This window comes from Ceratotherium simum, chromosome 15 (genome assembly GCF_057802395.1).
Source record: "Ceratotherium simum simum isolate JZ-2026a chromosome 15, ASM5780239v1, whole genome shotgun sequence".
NCBI lineage: Eukaryota > Metazoa > Chordata > Mammalia > Perissodactyla > Rhinocerotidae > Ceratotherium > Ceratotherium simum.
In genome coordinates, this window is record NC_141914.1 from 40,677,597 (window position 1) to 40,694,194 (window position 16,598).

The following is a 16,598-nucleotide window of genomic DNA, read 5'->3' on the forward strand; positions in this document are numbered from 1 at the left end:
GCCAAGTCCACATAATGGCGAGCCAACATTTGGAGCTGAAATTAACAGCAGCACTTGGAAATAAGTTTTGCTTTCTTTTATGGGAAGAGTGCCTGTCTAACAAACTGTATGAAAATGTTTGTTTCACAGCAGCGAGTTCTCCCATGCCTCTAAGGAGGAGTTTGAGGAAACATCTTGTCTAGTTAGGTATTTAAGAGCTCATAGTCAAGTAACACAATCCTAATGGGGGGTGGGGTAGTGGTGGAGGAAGAAAAGTCAAGAGAGATTCATGATGTTGTCGAAACATGCATAGTGCATTTAGAAACCTCCATTCTGTCTTTCATATGCTCTTCTTTTTTGTGTTCTTACCAATTCGCACGTGGCATGACACATTTAAGAATATTAAGTTAATTTTACATTCCTTGGTATGGTCTATAGGAGTTACTGAGTTGTGGTTTTGATTAATTAGTTATTTCTTTCAAGCAACTTGTGGGGCTAATCTGCCTTTTCACTTACTTGACCAATTTTGGGTTTTTTTTACCCATTGGAACAGTAAGGCTAAGCACACTTAGCTTCAGAGTGGGTAACCCTGACTATGCTATTATGTCCCCAAGACTATCTCTGGCTCAGGAAGAACAGGAAAATAAACCAATCCAAAGAATTTCCAGATTTCTGAAGAATGCTGGGATCAGCCCTGATGAGTTCTTATTCATCTTTCTCCCGGTACTGGGGAGATGATTCAGTAGTAATAAGATGACTCACCATTGTCTCACAAGCAATTATAAAAATACCCCTGTGTGTGTGGTTAAAAAGAAAAAAGTTCAGATGTCAGGCTGATGAAGTAAATTTCGACTAGACTTAGATTCCATTTCTATTAATATAAGGCAAGGTCAGCTTTTAAGCCTCCTCTCATTGCTAAAAACTGTTCTGAGGTCCATCTAATATAGTCTCTTCTATCATGAAGAGCTGGAACAGTGAGGACACCCACTGGAACAAGCCAGACGTGAAAAGAAAATGATAACTGTGCTCTACTGAGTGCCTGCTATGTGCTCCTATGCCTACTATGTGCTCTGTTTTACAGATGAGGAAACTAGGGCCTAGAGGGCTCGTTCTGCCTGAGGTCACACAGCCGTAAGCTATAGAGGCAGGATTCAAGGTGAAGTCAGTCTAGCTCCACAGTGTTTCCACTGCATTTTGGTGGATAGCTGTACAGAAATGCACCTTCACAACTCTAAGTGAAGAGTCTTCCCCACCCAAGCTTCTTCACCGGTTAGGAGGTGATTATAAAATAGCCCCATACTTTGGGGCCTGGGCTCTCATTGCAGATAATCTGCCATTTATCGAATGTGACCCCGGGCAAGTCATATAAACTCTCTCAGCCTCAGTACTTATATATATATATTTTTTTGCTGGGAAAGATTCGCCCGGAACTAACATCTGCTGCCAATCTTCCTCTTTTTTTTTCCCCTCTCCAAAACCCCAGTGCATGGTTGTACATCTTAGCTGTAAGTCCTTCTAGTTCTTCTATGTGAGCCGCCAGCACAGCATGGCTACTGACAGACAGGTGGTGTGATTCCACAACTGGTAGACGAACCTGGGCCACAGAAGAAGTGAGAGCGCCAAACTTTAACCACTAGGCTGTCAAAGCTGGCTCAGTACTTACATTTTTAAAAATACAAATCTTGACGCTACTTATGTCAAACGGTGGTTGTAAAGGTTAAATGCGATAATGTTCATAAGGTCCTAGTACATATTAAGTATTCTGTAAGTGACCATTATTATTAACTGTTATTATTTTTCACTGACTTGACAAATGGCTCTAGAAATGTGATATTTTTACCACGTAATTGCAAAGGGGTAACTTTCTCTCCTCCTCCTCTCTCTCTCTTTTTTTCTAATTTCCTTTTATGTTTTTATCAGTCTCTTCTGTCTTCAAAATTTTATATTTAACTTTTTATTATAGAAAATTTCAAACATAAAAAATTAGAGAGATTAGAAACTCTTAAATATCCATCACCCACCTTCCACAATTATTAACTTGTAGCTAATCTTCTAAAGGTTAACGCTAGACAGGAAAAATCCTCTTCAGTGTACTTGTTATATAGGATCATTTGAGTTTCTCTTATTAAAATTTCAAATATCCCAGGAATTATTTTCAAATGTATAAATACTGCTCACAGTTTACTTCCCTTTAGCTTATTAGAAAAGAAGGAGCCCAGTCTTTTTGGAATCGTAGTTTATAGTATTACAAGCTGCAAAACTTTTACAAAAGAAATACGATCCATCAAATTCTTAAGCTCAGCATGGACTCAAGGCAAGTAGATGCAATTGAGTAGGGCCTGAGATCTGTGAAAAGTTTACAAATCCTCTAGGAAGTTTTTTCCTGAACCTGGTCCAAGGGTCGGATTCTAAACAAAATACAAAGAAAATGAGTTAAACCAAGTTTTGCCCCCCAGTTAGAAGAATTCCCCAGAGCTTTGTCATTGAAAATTGGGCCTTTGTCTTCAAATTCAGGCTTCTGAGTCTAGGTTGTTGGTACAGAACCACTGAAGTTACTGCAAACCACATCTCATGGACTCTGAAAATGATTTCTTAGTACTGGCAAACCAATTATGTGATTACTAGACTCCCTTCATGTGCCATTAGTCATAGGAAGCTGGAAAATATGCCTGTTTTCAAGGCAAATTGCTCATTTGTGAATTGTGCCTCAAAATGTAGATTCTCATCTGTAGGTCTAAGCCGAAAAATCTAAGCCAAATTTTCAATTAAAACTTCTAAACAGCTATCCTTAGCCAGGCCAGTGAACAGTCTGTGATGACTTGGGGAATCTTCGAAATGGGAGACAGGAATGAAAAGACTGGAGTCTTCAGCATATTTTCTTCCTTCCCTACAAATGCCTTAGGGGAATTAGAATCACCACCACTTTTCTTCCCATAACTCAGAAAACACAGTCTAACTATTTTTTACCCTAACAAACCCATGGATCACCCAGTTTTTGGCTCCACTTCTCTAGTAATGACAACCAGCCTCATTTCCAAATCCAGATACACAGGCCCATCCTCCCAAAGCTGCTAGAACTAGGAAGACTACAGCAGAGTTAGGAACAGGGCTGAGGAAAGTTTATCCATGGCAGAAAGAAGAAAACCGACCCATGTGTGGCACAAAGAAGAGAAACAGCACCCCCCCCCAAAAAAAAAAGTGGGAAGGGGGACTAGAATATGGCTGCAAGAGAAGCAAGGAAGAATGACAGTCTCCAAAATTGCTAGATCAATAACTCCTGAGGGCACAAACCAGGTCCCATTCAGTTTTGTAACCACAGTGCTTGGCACACAGTAGGAATGCAATGAATGTTTGGTAAATTCAATTTAATTGAAATGAGAAGAAACAGATTGACCCAATGTAGCTTGCAGTGTCTCTAAACATAATTAATTCTGGAGGTTCTCAAAATCATCTGAGAGTTGCTTGCATGCTCAGTAATAATTTTCATCTAATGACAGCTCCTCAGCCCAGATATGAATTTCATTAAAAGAGTCAGCATGCCAGCAGCTAGAATATCAGCAAAATGTTAAAGAAGATCTGTACATCACCAGAATCAGAGGACAGAACAGGATATAGGTTAATTATGCTCTATCAGGTTTTCACTATATAGAATTTGTTTCCGAGAACAGGAATAAATCTGTTTTAGATCTGAATCAGTGTGATAACAAGTAGCATTCTGTGAGAGCGTGTGCAGTCAGGGCCTGAGCTGCTGACTGCTGGGATGCTCAGCTGTGGCCAGTCTGGGCTCTTCGGCCACACCCTGGACGGTGTGGCACAGAGAGCTGCACATAATAGGCTCACAAGAAAAGTCAGCCAAATTAAAACTAATTGTTCAGGATGGGCTTTGCCTCCTTTAAAACAACTCTAAGAGGCAGTCTCATTTCTACGGTGATGTTTGCTGCTTTAAGTTCCAAATAACACTCAAGTTAGATCTTGTTTCAGCACCAAACTTTTCATTCAGGTGTGGCCTCAGCAAAGCTGATAACAATTACACACTTTCCCTGACCTTGTCTCGACTTTCTTATAAACAGGTATGGTGGGGAAAAAAATGCAGAATGATAACCTAATACCAACTCCAGCTCTAGGGTGGCTGCAAAGTTGCTCTGTTGCGTCTCAGGAAAGCTTTCTGATACCACTTTCACGCAGTCAAAAGAAAGGGTGCGACGCTGGAGGCCTAAGGGACAAGACTGTAAATTGCGTCTTCTTTTCATAAGGCAAAGATGAGCGCTATCCCAATAAACATCTGGGCCTCCCATTGTTCCCCGTCTAAGTATCAGGAAGTTTGGGTAGTAGGGACAATGTGAAACGCTAGAGACAAAAATGATTACTTGAGTCAGTACAAGTTACACTGGCTGTGTTGATTTAAGATGCTCTGTTCGCTACTGGACCAAGTCAGGGCTTGATTTCTTTTCATTGCGTTTGCTTTCTTCCCCAGTGAACAAATAAAATAAGTACAAGACCGGAAACTAGAGAGTACATAAACCAGGTAGGTGGGATTTAATGAATTAAACCTTTAAGCTTTACAGAAAGCTAGACTTTTGAGGGGCAAAAACATTGCTGACTAGAGTCCTAAACTTCGTCCTTTCATCTCTGGATGACAGCTAATTAAATATACCTTCCATTAGGTGCTCTGCATGAAAAAGCATAGCCTGATATTGTTTAAATATAATTTTCTGTATTTCTAAATGCTGCGTGGTGAACATATATTTCTTTTAAAATAAAAAAAATAATAATTTATGTTATATTAACTATTTGAAAAGTGACCCTTGAGGAAAGTTGTGTGGTACAGATGGAAAATCATTTGATTCAAACTGAGGTGGATTTGGGTTCAAGTCCTAGCCCTGTCACCTCCCAGCTCTACGAAATTAGAAAAGTTCTTTACTTCTCTGAACTGCAATTTCCTCCCTTGTAACATGGTGAGTGGTAATACCTCCTACTTCACAGGGTTGTGATGGGGGTTAAAACAGTAAGAAGTGCCCCACACATACTAGCTACTCAGTATATGACAGCTATTGCCATGACGTTAACTAAAGAACTCCCTTCATCCCACTATGTTGTAAAGAAAAAGCCAACACCATTCTGCAAGAGATCCTTTTTAAAAGACGAGCTAATTCTACCCAACCATAAATATGTATATATATTTGGTGAGGAAGATCAGCCCTGAGCTAACATCCATTGCCAATCTTCCTCTTTTGCTGAGGAAGATTAGCCCTGAGCTAATACCTGTGCCCATCTTCCTCTATTTTGTACATGGGACGCCACCACAACATGGCTTGATGAGCCATGTGTAGGTCCATGCCCAGGATCCAAACCTGCAAACCCCAGGCCGCCAAAGCATGAACTTAACCACTATGCCACTAACCACTATGCCAACCCGTACAACCATATATTTTTAAAATGCTAATTGAGACGCACAGTACTGATATGAAAGGGTATTTTTGAAAACTGCACAATTGGGCGAAAAGAGCCAGGAGCCGAGAGACAGGCAGCTGTGGCAGCCCTGAGAAGGGGTATCATCTTGGACAAGTCTCCTTGTACCTCAGTCTCCCCATCAGTCAAACCGAGACGATGCCATCCCGGCCACCCCATGCAGTGGTTGTGAGGATCAAATGAGGAAAATGCATAAAAGAGCTTTGAAAGTTAAAAGATCTATATGCACACAATTCCATAGTTTGAAATTATATGTGTTAAACTCAGAGTTCAGTTATGCTTTTGAAACATAACCTACCGAACCTACAGCCCCAAAACAAAACAAGACCTTGATTGGTATAAAAAAAGATAGGTTCCTGAAAACTAGCATGAGAAAAAAATCTTACTTCTATATATGCTTTTATAAAGGATTCAGATAATGCAGTATATACTTATTCTCTGTATGTTCCAGGAAATTTGCAAAAACATCACCAAATCTGTAAAATCAAACAGCAAGCATTACATACAACAACAACCCATTGGCTTTTCTAGAATCTTAACCAATAGAACTCTTCATTTATTCATCATACACAGTCTCCTTGTTTTATTTACCTATTTCTTATGAATGAATGAGTCAGAAACGGAAGGTCCTGGCAGACAGGGATCCTGGGACATGTCTTCACATATGGCTGGTGAATAATTGATTTAAAATAATCACTTTAAACGACACACATTCATTGCTGATGTCAGGTTCATTGTTACTAGCCTTTGGAAAGCAATATGGCAAAATCTATTAAGAGCCATAAAAATGCCCATATATTTTCACTCAGTCATCACACCCCTGGGAATTTATTCTAAGGAAATAATTCATGCACAAAGATGTTCCTGGCAGTTTCATATGTAAAAGTGAAATCACTTAAATGTTCAACCACGGTTATAACAAATAAACAATAATTATAAAAATAATGCAGCAACCCAGAACCATAGTAATAATAAAATGTTTAACAACAAATGCAAAATATAAAATAGTATCCTAGCATGACTTCAAGTCTGTAAAAATTTTGTATGTGTATAATAACCAGAAACAATCTACAAAAATAAAAATAAGGTGTTAAGAAGGTGAGATACATAATTTTTAAATTTTTTCTTAACTACGTTATTTTTCACAATTAAAAAAATATTGATTAAAATATTTTTCCTTTGAATAGGGCTTTAAGGCTATCAAAGCACTGGCACTATCTTATTTGACTTTCACAACAATCCTGGAGAGATGGTGAGGGCTTAGCCATTGCTTTTGTTTTTTTTTTTTTTTTTGGTGAGGAAGATCAGCCCTGAGCTAACATCCGTGCTAATCCTCCTCTTTTTGCTGAGGAAGACCGGCTCTGAGCTAACATCTATTGCCAATCCTCCTCCTTTTTTTTGTCCCCCCAAAGCCCCAGCAGATAGTTGTATGTCGTTGCACATCCTTCTAGTTGCTGTGTGTGGGACGCGGCCTCAGCACGGCAGGAGAAGCAGTGCGTTGGTGCGCCCCCTGGATCTGAACCCAGGCCGCCAGTAGTGGAGCACGCCCACTTAACTGCTAAGCCATGGGGCCGGCCCAGCCATCGCTATTTGACAAATGGAGAAACCAAGGCTCAGAGAGATTTGGGTCTTGTCTAGGGTGCCTTTTAAGAAGTGGCTGTGCCAGGGCTTGAACCAAGTCTGCCTCCTGACCCACAATGTCCTTTCCCTAAAGTGCCTGCTTTAGGCTCACTTCAAGAAGACCGATTCCTCCAGCCTGGACTGGTCAGGACATTTGGGTGAAGTGCTTTAACCCAAGCCAGCCTTCGAGGTGCCCTGGTATTTGGAAGTTCATTTGCCTAAAAAGGTCCCACCCTATCACATCTGGGTCTCACCTATTCAACAAAGGCTGAGCCCTGAGCCAGCACAGATTTTTTCAGGAACCCTAAATTCTGAGGATGAAGAGCAATTTTGTGGGAAATCACAGTATTCTTTGATTTAGTGTTGGATAGCATTTATATCATACAAATATCAGTAAAAATATTGATTTAAACTCTGAAAAACAACCAGCTTACTTATCTACTCATAAACCTCATGAATGGGCTGAAAGCAATAATGAGTCACCCCCAAAAAGGTAAAATTGGACACATAAATTACAGAATGAGCTTTACCCTCCAAATATCAGGGATTCCAGTAAAACCTAACCAGATCAGGTACCTCTCCAGTAAACCCAGCTGTGTGTGGCAAGTGCTGCTGGGAAAAGGCTATGTTTTCTTGAACAGCCAAAAAGAAAACACCATTCAAATTTAATTTCTGTGTATTCCAAACCTCCAGCTCTCTTCATGATCTCGTAGTGACCACTGATGTAACTGTGTCCTTGCAGAAACAAATCCAAAGGGGAAAAAGACAGAACTGAAGGAAAGGGAAAGGGGAAACAGAGCAAACAAGGGTGGAAAGAGGAAGGGAGACACTTCAACCAAATGAAAAATGCCTACGAATTAATTTTATGGGAAAATGGCTGACGAATTATTAGCACTTTGACTTATGAAACATTATATATAAAATGCCTGGCATATGATAGCACTTTAATAAATAGTAGATGAGAATGAGTTTCTCTTTATAGAAATATTCGGGCTAATAAATGTACAGGATACTGTACGCAATAATAGTATAATAAATAAGAAGGAAAGATAGAATCCAAATATCACTATTTTACAGCCACTGATGAGTTAATGGATCTAGGCAAAGATTGTCAATGACTGCTAACCTCAAAAAAGAGAGAGCCAGTCAGTAGGTGCCCTGATGGAAGAACCAAACACCATCTATGAAATAACCTTGCCAAAAGGACAATCGAATCTGAATCGGGTTAAGCCTCTAGATCCAAATACCAATTTATAAGAAATACAGACAGAAGATAGTGGAATATGTTAAGTACACTACACGGATACAATCCAAAAAACCCAGACTGGAAAACTCTATGGGCCAAATGGTCTTACTTCTTCAACAATAAATCACACCACATGAAGAGAGAGAGAGAAAGAAACCTACAGGTTAAAAGAGACTTAAAAAACATATCAACAGATCATAATGTGTGAACCTTATTTGGACACTGACTTAAATAAACTATAAAAACAATAGGAAATTTGCAAGACAATTGCAACTTTAAATACTGACTAGGTATTTGATGCTATTAAAGAATTATTGTTAATTTTTTAAGTCATGATAATGGTATTGTGCGTGTTTGTTAAGTGCTTTTATTTTTTAGAGACACATGCTTAACTATTTGTGGATTAAATGTTAGGATGCCTGAGATTTGCTTCAAAATAATATGTGTGGGAGATTGGGGGATTTAGATGAAATAAGTGTGTTTACAAGTTGAAGCTGAGTGGTGACGGGGACAGGGGGTTCATTATACTATTCTATTTGTATTTGTTTTAAAATCTTCCTTAATAAAAACGTTTTTTAAAAAAATAAATAGTATCAATAAATGTTAGTTTCCTTCTTCCTCCTCTCCTACTAGTAAAGTAAAAGTTTAATATGATAGCCTGGATTGGAAGAGAAAAGCTATAGCGCTTAAGTTTTTAAAAAGAGCAAAAGACATCTTTGGTAGGCTGTAGAGTAGAGAACAATGAATGAAATCACCTATTGCTTATTCTTAAATTTAAATGTCATTTCTCTTTGTTTAAAAGATATGAAGAAAAGAGAATGGAATAGATGAAAGGAAGAACGAAAGTCTAAGGGTCAGCATAAGGAGGGAATAATATAGACTAGAATCTGGATTTGAATAAGCCACTTGAAAATAATCAAGTAGGGCTGTGGGCTTGTGATTAAAATGAAATCATGGTATTGATGATTGAATAAGGATCAGGTTTTCGGTCAGACAGGTCTGGGTTCCTAAGCAAGTTTCAGGCCTAATGAGTTAAGTTCTCTGAGCCTCAGTTTCCTCATCTGTGAAAGAAAGGATAATCACGCCTACCTTGCAGAGTTCATATAGAGATGAGACAAAGAACATGAAATGCCTGGCCCACAGTGGGCCATGAGTAAATAGTAGCTTGCCTCTTACTCTAGTGAAGCCAAGGCCTTGCTGGCTAAAGTAAATAATGAAAAGACCAAAGATGTCAGGTGAAAGATCACTTGGCCTATGGACACTAGGGAGTCCTGCATTCATCATTCTGTGGCTTATCTAAAACATTGCCATTCGTCCATGAGATCCGCAGCTCAACTGTCCATCCACCTACTGAAAGTCTATAGGGTGAAGAGTTGGCAAAGTTCATGAGCAAAGCCAGAATGTCTCTACACACTAAAATGGACTAGGATATTGGCTGGGAATAAGTGACCTACGTAACCTCAAACATTTGGGCCAGAATTTTTGCATCCTCAGAACATTCATCAGCAACAAATATTTGGCTAAAACATTTCCTTTTTGTGAAACCTCAAACTCACATGCATGTGCTGGTACCCTACCAATGTACTCACTTACCATAACGTGGGCTTGGGAGTGGAAATGAGCATGGATGCCAAGTGCCAACATATTCGGGCCCAAAGGCTATGGCTTTCTATGGGAATTCCTGTGTGCTTCCTATCATTTGATCCTTCCACAACCATGCCACAAGTTTTGTTCTTTTCATTAAATTGGTGCCAAAGCCAGGCACAAAAGTAGGAAGTTCCAAGAGCACCACATAATCTGTTTCTTTTCTTAAATTATACTATTATCGTTATTATTATTACAATTATCATTATTAAATTATATTATTATCATTATTATTATTAACACACATTCTCTGTATCTTAAAATTCAAATAAACAAAGAGAAGAAAATTAAATTCCCTACTATCCCCCTACCCATAGATACTCATGTTAGCATTTTAACATTTTGGGATACATTTTCCAATCTTTCTATGTCGATCTTTCTCTCTTCTTTACTTTCCCTTTTTCTCTCTAACAATAGAATAATATTGTATCACAGTTTTATAATCTGTTTTTTTCATATAACAATAAATTGTGAAACTTTTCCATTATCTTCTACTGCATCATTTTTAATAGCTATGTACTATTCCATTATATGAACATATCAAAATTTATTTAACAATCCCCTATATTAGATACTAGAATGCTTCCAATTTTTTATTAACATAATCTGATTTCTTAAAATAATAAAAAATATTAGCGAGAGTTTTGGAAATATCTGCTTTAGTAGCTCCAGACCTAAACTTCTTACCCAAATAGGCTAAATGCAACCAAGGAAGCCTAGATCTAAAGTTCAAAACCTCTTTGAACTCTGGCGACTCCATTCATGTGCCTCAGAAGCCCTGCACCTGGGCCGCCACCTCCCCGGCTCTGCCAGAATTCCCAAGGCGAATGACGCCACGCAATGGGGCAGGCAGCTTTGTTTCTCCGGAATCCTGTGGAGCGTTCATCTTGGGGTTCAAGCGATGTCATGTTTGCAAAGCCTGAGTCAGAACCTCCACCACCCACTGAATGAAAAGCACTCTTACTCCAGCTTTGTTTCATGTCTTGCCACAAAAAGAAAAGGAATGTGGGGGAGGGTAAGAGAAACTACCAAACTTCAGGCATCTTTTCATTTCCAGCTGGGTGGCTGATGGACCTCTCCCTCTGCTCCTGGAGTTCTCAGCACCAACTCCCATCAGTCGCTGGAGGGGCTTTGACTCTCACGCTATGCTAGACATCCAGTGTTATACCCTGGATGGCTTTGTCCAAAAGGAAATGTCTCTCAACAAATGCAGCAAACCAGGAAGCAACTGTAAAAGTAAGTCAGACCTGGTGGGGGTAGAAAGTCGTTCCCAGAATGCTGGCTTCTCCCGTGTTGATTTTTCTGTACAAATAGTGTTACGTACAAGAGCTGGCAGCAAGGATTCATTCTAAGGAAGGAAAAAAACCTACGTGTGTGTGTGTGTAAATATATACACATTTCTTCACAAATATTTTGAAAACATGAGGCCCGAAGGAATAACTAGTGTTTTAGGGGGAAAAAGAGAATAAGAGAGACCTAGGGACGGGTGGGCGGGGAAGGAGAGGGAGAGAGAGAGAGAGAGCAGGGCACACAAGGACAATTATTATGGTGGGGGAGAAAAAGACTTAGAGAATTCTCTGCTAAACCTAGATTATCTCACTGCTTTTGAGTGTTTGAAATAAATACCTTTTTTTTTCCTCCTAGCAAATTAGTTACCAGAAAAATATCCTGCCTCCCAGCCCCTTGCTCTGTCTGACAGTACCTGTCAAAAAGATAAGATCTTTCCCTGAATTAAAGAAGGTGAAAGGCCAATCCCTTCTAGGCATCTTGCCGTGATTTACATCAGTATAATTATATCTTCTATTGCTGTGGGAAATTGACTATACCCACAGGGAAATGCTACTAGTATATAGGAAGTTTCTTTCTTAATTACTACAGAATACAGAACTGCAACTTTATTTCTGGACCCATCTCATATTGTGCTTCGCTGGGGACAGTGTGGTCTGTAAATATGGAGATATTCTTTCTTCATAAATAAAAACCTCAAGATAGAATTTGGTTAGTACTAAAGAGAAAAGGAAACCAAAGGATTAATATTAATTCTAGTAATTCTTTAATTGTGAATATGCGTGAATGTGTGAATGTGCGTGAATGTGTGTGTGTGCACTTGCATACTCTGGAAGGGGGTTGTGTCTGTAATCCCACAGATCTTTCTACATTTTATTTCCTTATACAAGATTGCTTACCAAACAGATTGTACCCTTGTAGATGTTCTTTAAATCACATTTAATTTTAGCTTTTAATGAGTATCCTCATCCATTTGAGGTTTTGCTTCTTTTGTATCTTGATCACCTTTCTATTTTATGTATCCTAGAATGTTATTAATATGTTTGCATCACACACACATATGTACATAAACAAATATGTGGATATGGACACACAAATACATGTACGCATGCACATATAAAATATTTTTGTTTAGCCAAAGAAATGTCTATGCTCTTCACCTTTCGTTGAAGGAGTGAACAAACTTTAACTGTTAACTAGTTCTTCCCAATTTAAACATAGCCTCATGTGATGTATTAATTTAAAAACATAGGCTCATGCTGCTTACTGCCTAGGATAAACTGAGTACTGAAAAAAAACACTGTAAATACAGTTAATACTAACTCAGCTGCCCCTCTTCTCTCACAAATGGTCCAATTTTATCATACAGAAATGATCATTAGAATCTAATTTCATAGCCTAGCTGAGTTAGTTTAAGAACTGATCTGATATGATTTTTAACTACCTAAGCTAATTTAAATTATCAATTTAAACACTGGTATATTTTCTTATCCAGATTATCTCCATGGCATCATTTGATGGACTTTTCAAAAAATCCAGTAAATCTGACCCTCAGACATGAGAATTTTCTCAAAGTAAATTTCAAATCTGTCTCAGTTACAAATGTATCATTGTGACACTGGACTTGCCTTAAATCTTTTGCCATCAAACATCATTTGGTCTATGTGTTGTTTAGACTGAAGATCACAAACTGTCTCAGGTTAATGCAAAAAGATAGCAATCTGGAATATATGGGCTAAATGTGATATGGCTTCATCTGTGTTCATAACTAGAAGTCATCTTGTTCAACCTCTTGATTTACAGGTGAGAAAACAGGCCTGAAGATGTTACATAATGCATCCAATTTCAAAAGGTAACATAATGGTAAAACTGAGACCGTTAACTCAAACCTCCTGAAACTCAAACCAATTTCCACACTACTTCTCTGATGGAATATTTTACACATCAAGTTTTCTGTGGAAGGTTATCTAGAGTATCACTCTTTACTTTTAACAACAGGTTTCTCATAGAGATTTCAGTGTCTCTTTATGGGAGATATATTCTGGCAGACTATATTTTCCAAAGGTGACTGCAACACTGTCTCCCATTCCACACATTCTTATTACAATGTGTTGATGTTCCTCCCATCAAGAGGTGGAGTTTATGTTCCATTCCCTTAAATCTGGGCTTTTATCTGTTGAAAAAGTAATGCTATGTGACTTCTGACACTAATCTTAAAAGGTGATACAGCTTCCCCCTGGTTCTTTTGGAATATTTGCCCCTGGGACTAGCTACCATGATGTAAGGAAGCCCAAGCAGCCAGACAGAGAGGCCCATGGAGATGTTCTGGCCAACAGACTCAGCTGAGTTCCCAGCCAACAGCCAGCATCAACCCCTAGATACATAAGTGAATGAACCTTCAACAATTGATTCCTGAGTCCTGCCATCAAGTCACCCCTATAACTGGGTTCATAGACTCCTGGCTGCAACCACAGTCTTCACTGCTCACGGGGTATTGGGAAAGGGATTGGGAACAGGCCAGTGTCCAGAGTAAGGACAGTCCAACCTTTTTCGTTTTCCTTCCTCATCCAGTCCTGTGCTCCTGAGAAAAGGTTCAACAGAAGCCCACTTGGGTCCCCCTCCTTTTCCTGTCTCCAACCATTTGTTTATGCTTTTTCTTTCTCGCACTACCTCTTTTCTCCTTAAAGACTCAGTTCAAATGACCTCTTCTTCCAAAGAGCCTCCCCCGAGCCCTTCAGTTGGAATATCACCCATATGCACCAGTTAAGATTACATCAGCTACTGGTTGTAGATGATGCCCAAGGATGGACCACATTTGACATACTCCAAAGACAGTGGGATTACTACTCTGGGTTATGTGCATATTAGTTCTACAAATACTATTTCAAGCCAGAGTAGCTTTATTTGCTTCCATGATTGGTGCATATTGAGGCAGCAGTCAACCTAAATCCCACTATCTTTTTTCCATGAATTGCTTCCCATCTAGGCATTCCCGAACATGGACTTCTGCCTCAGACTTGTATCTATGTTCCAAAATTTCCTTTTGGGCTTCTTGACAGCAAGGATGTATCTATTGATCCTTTTAGTGTATAGTAAATGTACATTGTAGGTACCTGATATTGTAGGTACTCCAGAAATCTTTATTTTGGGAGATTTTTTTCCCCCTGTCCAATATTCCAACTGATAAAATTACTTTGAATCTTGAATCAATCATAGCTATATTAGCTGTTTATATTTTATATTCTGCAAATTTCCCAAGCATGCCTGCTGTGATTTCACACAAATCATTTCTTTTTTTAAGTGCTGAATAGAATAAGGTCAGAGATAGAAATTTTGGTACGATATTCTTTGATTTCAGTATCTTTTCATATACCTAGAAATACCATCATTTGGCTCAATTTCACTACTATCAATCAAAATCATATTATGTTAGACGTGTTCATAAAGCTGAAATGCTTCTTGAATTAATTTATTTACTCATTTTCTCATTCGTTCATAAACATTTATTAGACACGTATACATGCCAGGCACTGTACTAAGCACTAGAAACAGAAATAAACAGAACTGAAGATGGCGGCATAGGCAGACTCTGAACTCACCTCCTCCCGTGGACACAGCCAATTTACAACTACTTGTGGAAAAATTACCCCTAAGACAGAACTGAAAACTGGATAAGAGGAACTCCTCCAACAACAGACAATCCTAACTGAGGTGAAAGAGGCAGAAACTCCCTTCTGGAGAGAAAAACGCCGCCTTCACAAGCCGCCAGCTTCACGGCCGCCGGGAACAGCTCACGGGTCCGCAGCCTCCCTGGAGGCGCGGGGCCCTGAGCCGGGGAGCGCCCCCGCTGTGGGCATTTTGTGGATCCAGCACAATCGAGACCAGCGGCAGAATATCTGACTTTCCTGCTACTAAAACACTGGGGAGCACCCCCAGAAAACCCGGTTCACAAAGAAACTAAAACTGGCTCTTAAAGGGCCCGCGCACAAACTCACCCCTTTCAGAAAGCATCCTAAAATCACCAGAAAGAAAGGTGCACAGTGCTGTGGTGAAAAGAGACTCACCTAATAGGCCCTGAGTACATCTCGGTGAGGGGTGAGACCTCTCCAGGGACTGGAACATTGGCGGCGGCCATTGTTGTGGCCTGGTGTGGGCGTGCTGACACAGACGCCATTGGAGTTCTCCCTGAGGCCTGCTAGCCCAGGGTCTGCCCCACCCGCTAGAGCACCGATTTAATCCAGCTCAGCCAGGGCAGGCAGCCCACCCTAGAGACTGGCCCCACCCAACAACAAGCCCTCAGGCAACTTGTGGGCCTGCATAGATTGGTAACTGGATTCTCTGCAGCCTGGCAACTGAGCCGACTTGAGCGGGGCAGGGTGTGCACAAGGAGCGGGTGGAGAGTGGGGGGCGGTGGCGGAGTGTGTGGGGCTCCCGCCCTGGAGAGACTGGGTCCACTTGGGGGTCGGGGCGCTCACACCGGGCAGGACTGTGTTGACTGTGTGTGTGGACCTGTGGGCGGCAGGGTTTGTCAGCTGCAGAAGACTTGTGCTTCTCAAAGACCCACATAGGAGGTTTGCCCCACCTTCCAAAGCCTGAAACGATTGGGTGCTCCTGTGCCTGAGGCCAGCCCCACCCAGCTGCAATCCTCAGAGAGCTGACAAGAGACCTAATAGGCTAGAGGCTTACAGCAATTGTAAGGCCCTGAGCCTAACAACCTGCCACGCTGGGGGCCTACTCACTTAAAAGAAATACTGCAACACAAATGTGGTATTAGAACTTGCAGCCAACTGTGCTGGGGCTCCCCACGCCTGATAAAGAGACTGAAGGGCCTACAACAACTACAAGCAGCTGAGCATTACAACAGCTGGCCAGGAGCATAACTCGGCCTCCCTGGGCGCCTACAGGGAGAGCAAACAGGCCACAACAGAAGGACACACGTAGCCCACATAGGGGTCACCCCTGGAACATTGAGAACTGAGGGAAGCACACTGGAAGCCTCCTAAGCCATCACTTACATAACGTCACCTGTCCAAGAGTAGGAGACGTAGCTGACCTACCTAATACATAGACACAAGCACAGGGAAAGAGGCAAAATGAGGAGGCAAAAGAATACATTCCAAGTAAGGGAACAGGACAAAACCCCAGAAAAGGAACTAAGTGAAACAGAAATGAGCAACCTACCTGACAGAGAGTTCAAACTAAGAGTGTTAAGGATGCTCACTGATCTGGGGAGAAGAATAGATGAACTCAGTGAGAATGTCAACAAAGAAATGGAAGATATAAAAAAGAACCAATCAGAAATGAAGAGTACAATACTGGAAATGAAAAATTCATTAGAGGGACTCAAAAGCAG

The 16,598-nt window shown here is 40.4% G+C and overlaps 1 long non-coding RNA gene across 1 annotated transcript in view; it reads right to left on the minus strand.

The window, feature by feature from the left end:
* LOC147915184 (uncharacterized) overlaps positions 1 to 15,399 on the minus strand; it is a 94,398-nt gene extending 78,999 nt beyond the window's left edge. The window contains exon 1 of the long non-coding RNA XR_015554487.1: positions 15,310 to 15,399. This is a non-coding gene — a long non-coding RNA (uncharacterized LOC147915184). The remainder of the gene's footprint in view (positions 1 to 15,309) is intronic.
* Between the last annotated feature and the right edge of the window lie 1,199 nt (positions 15,400 to 16,598).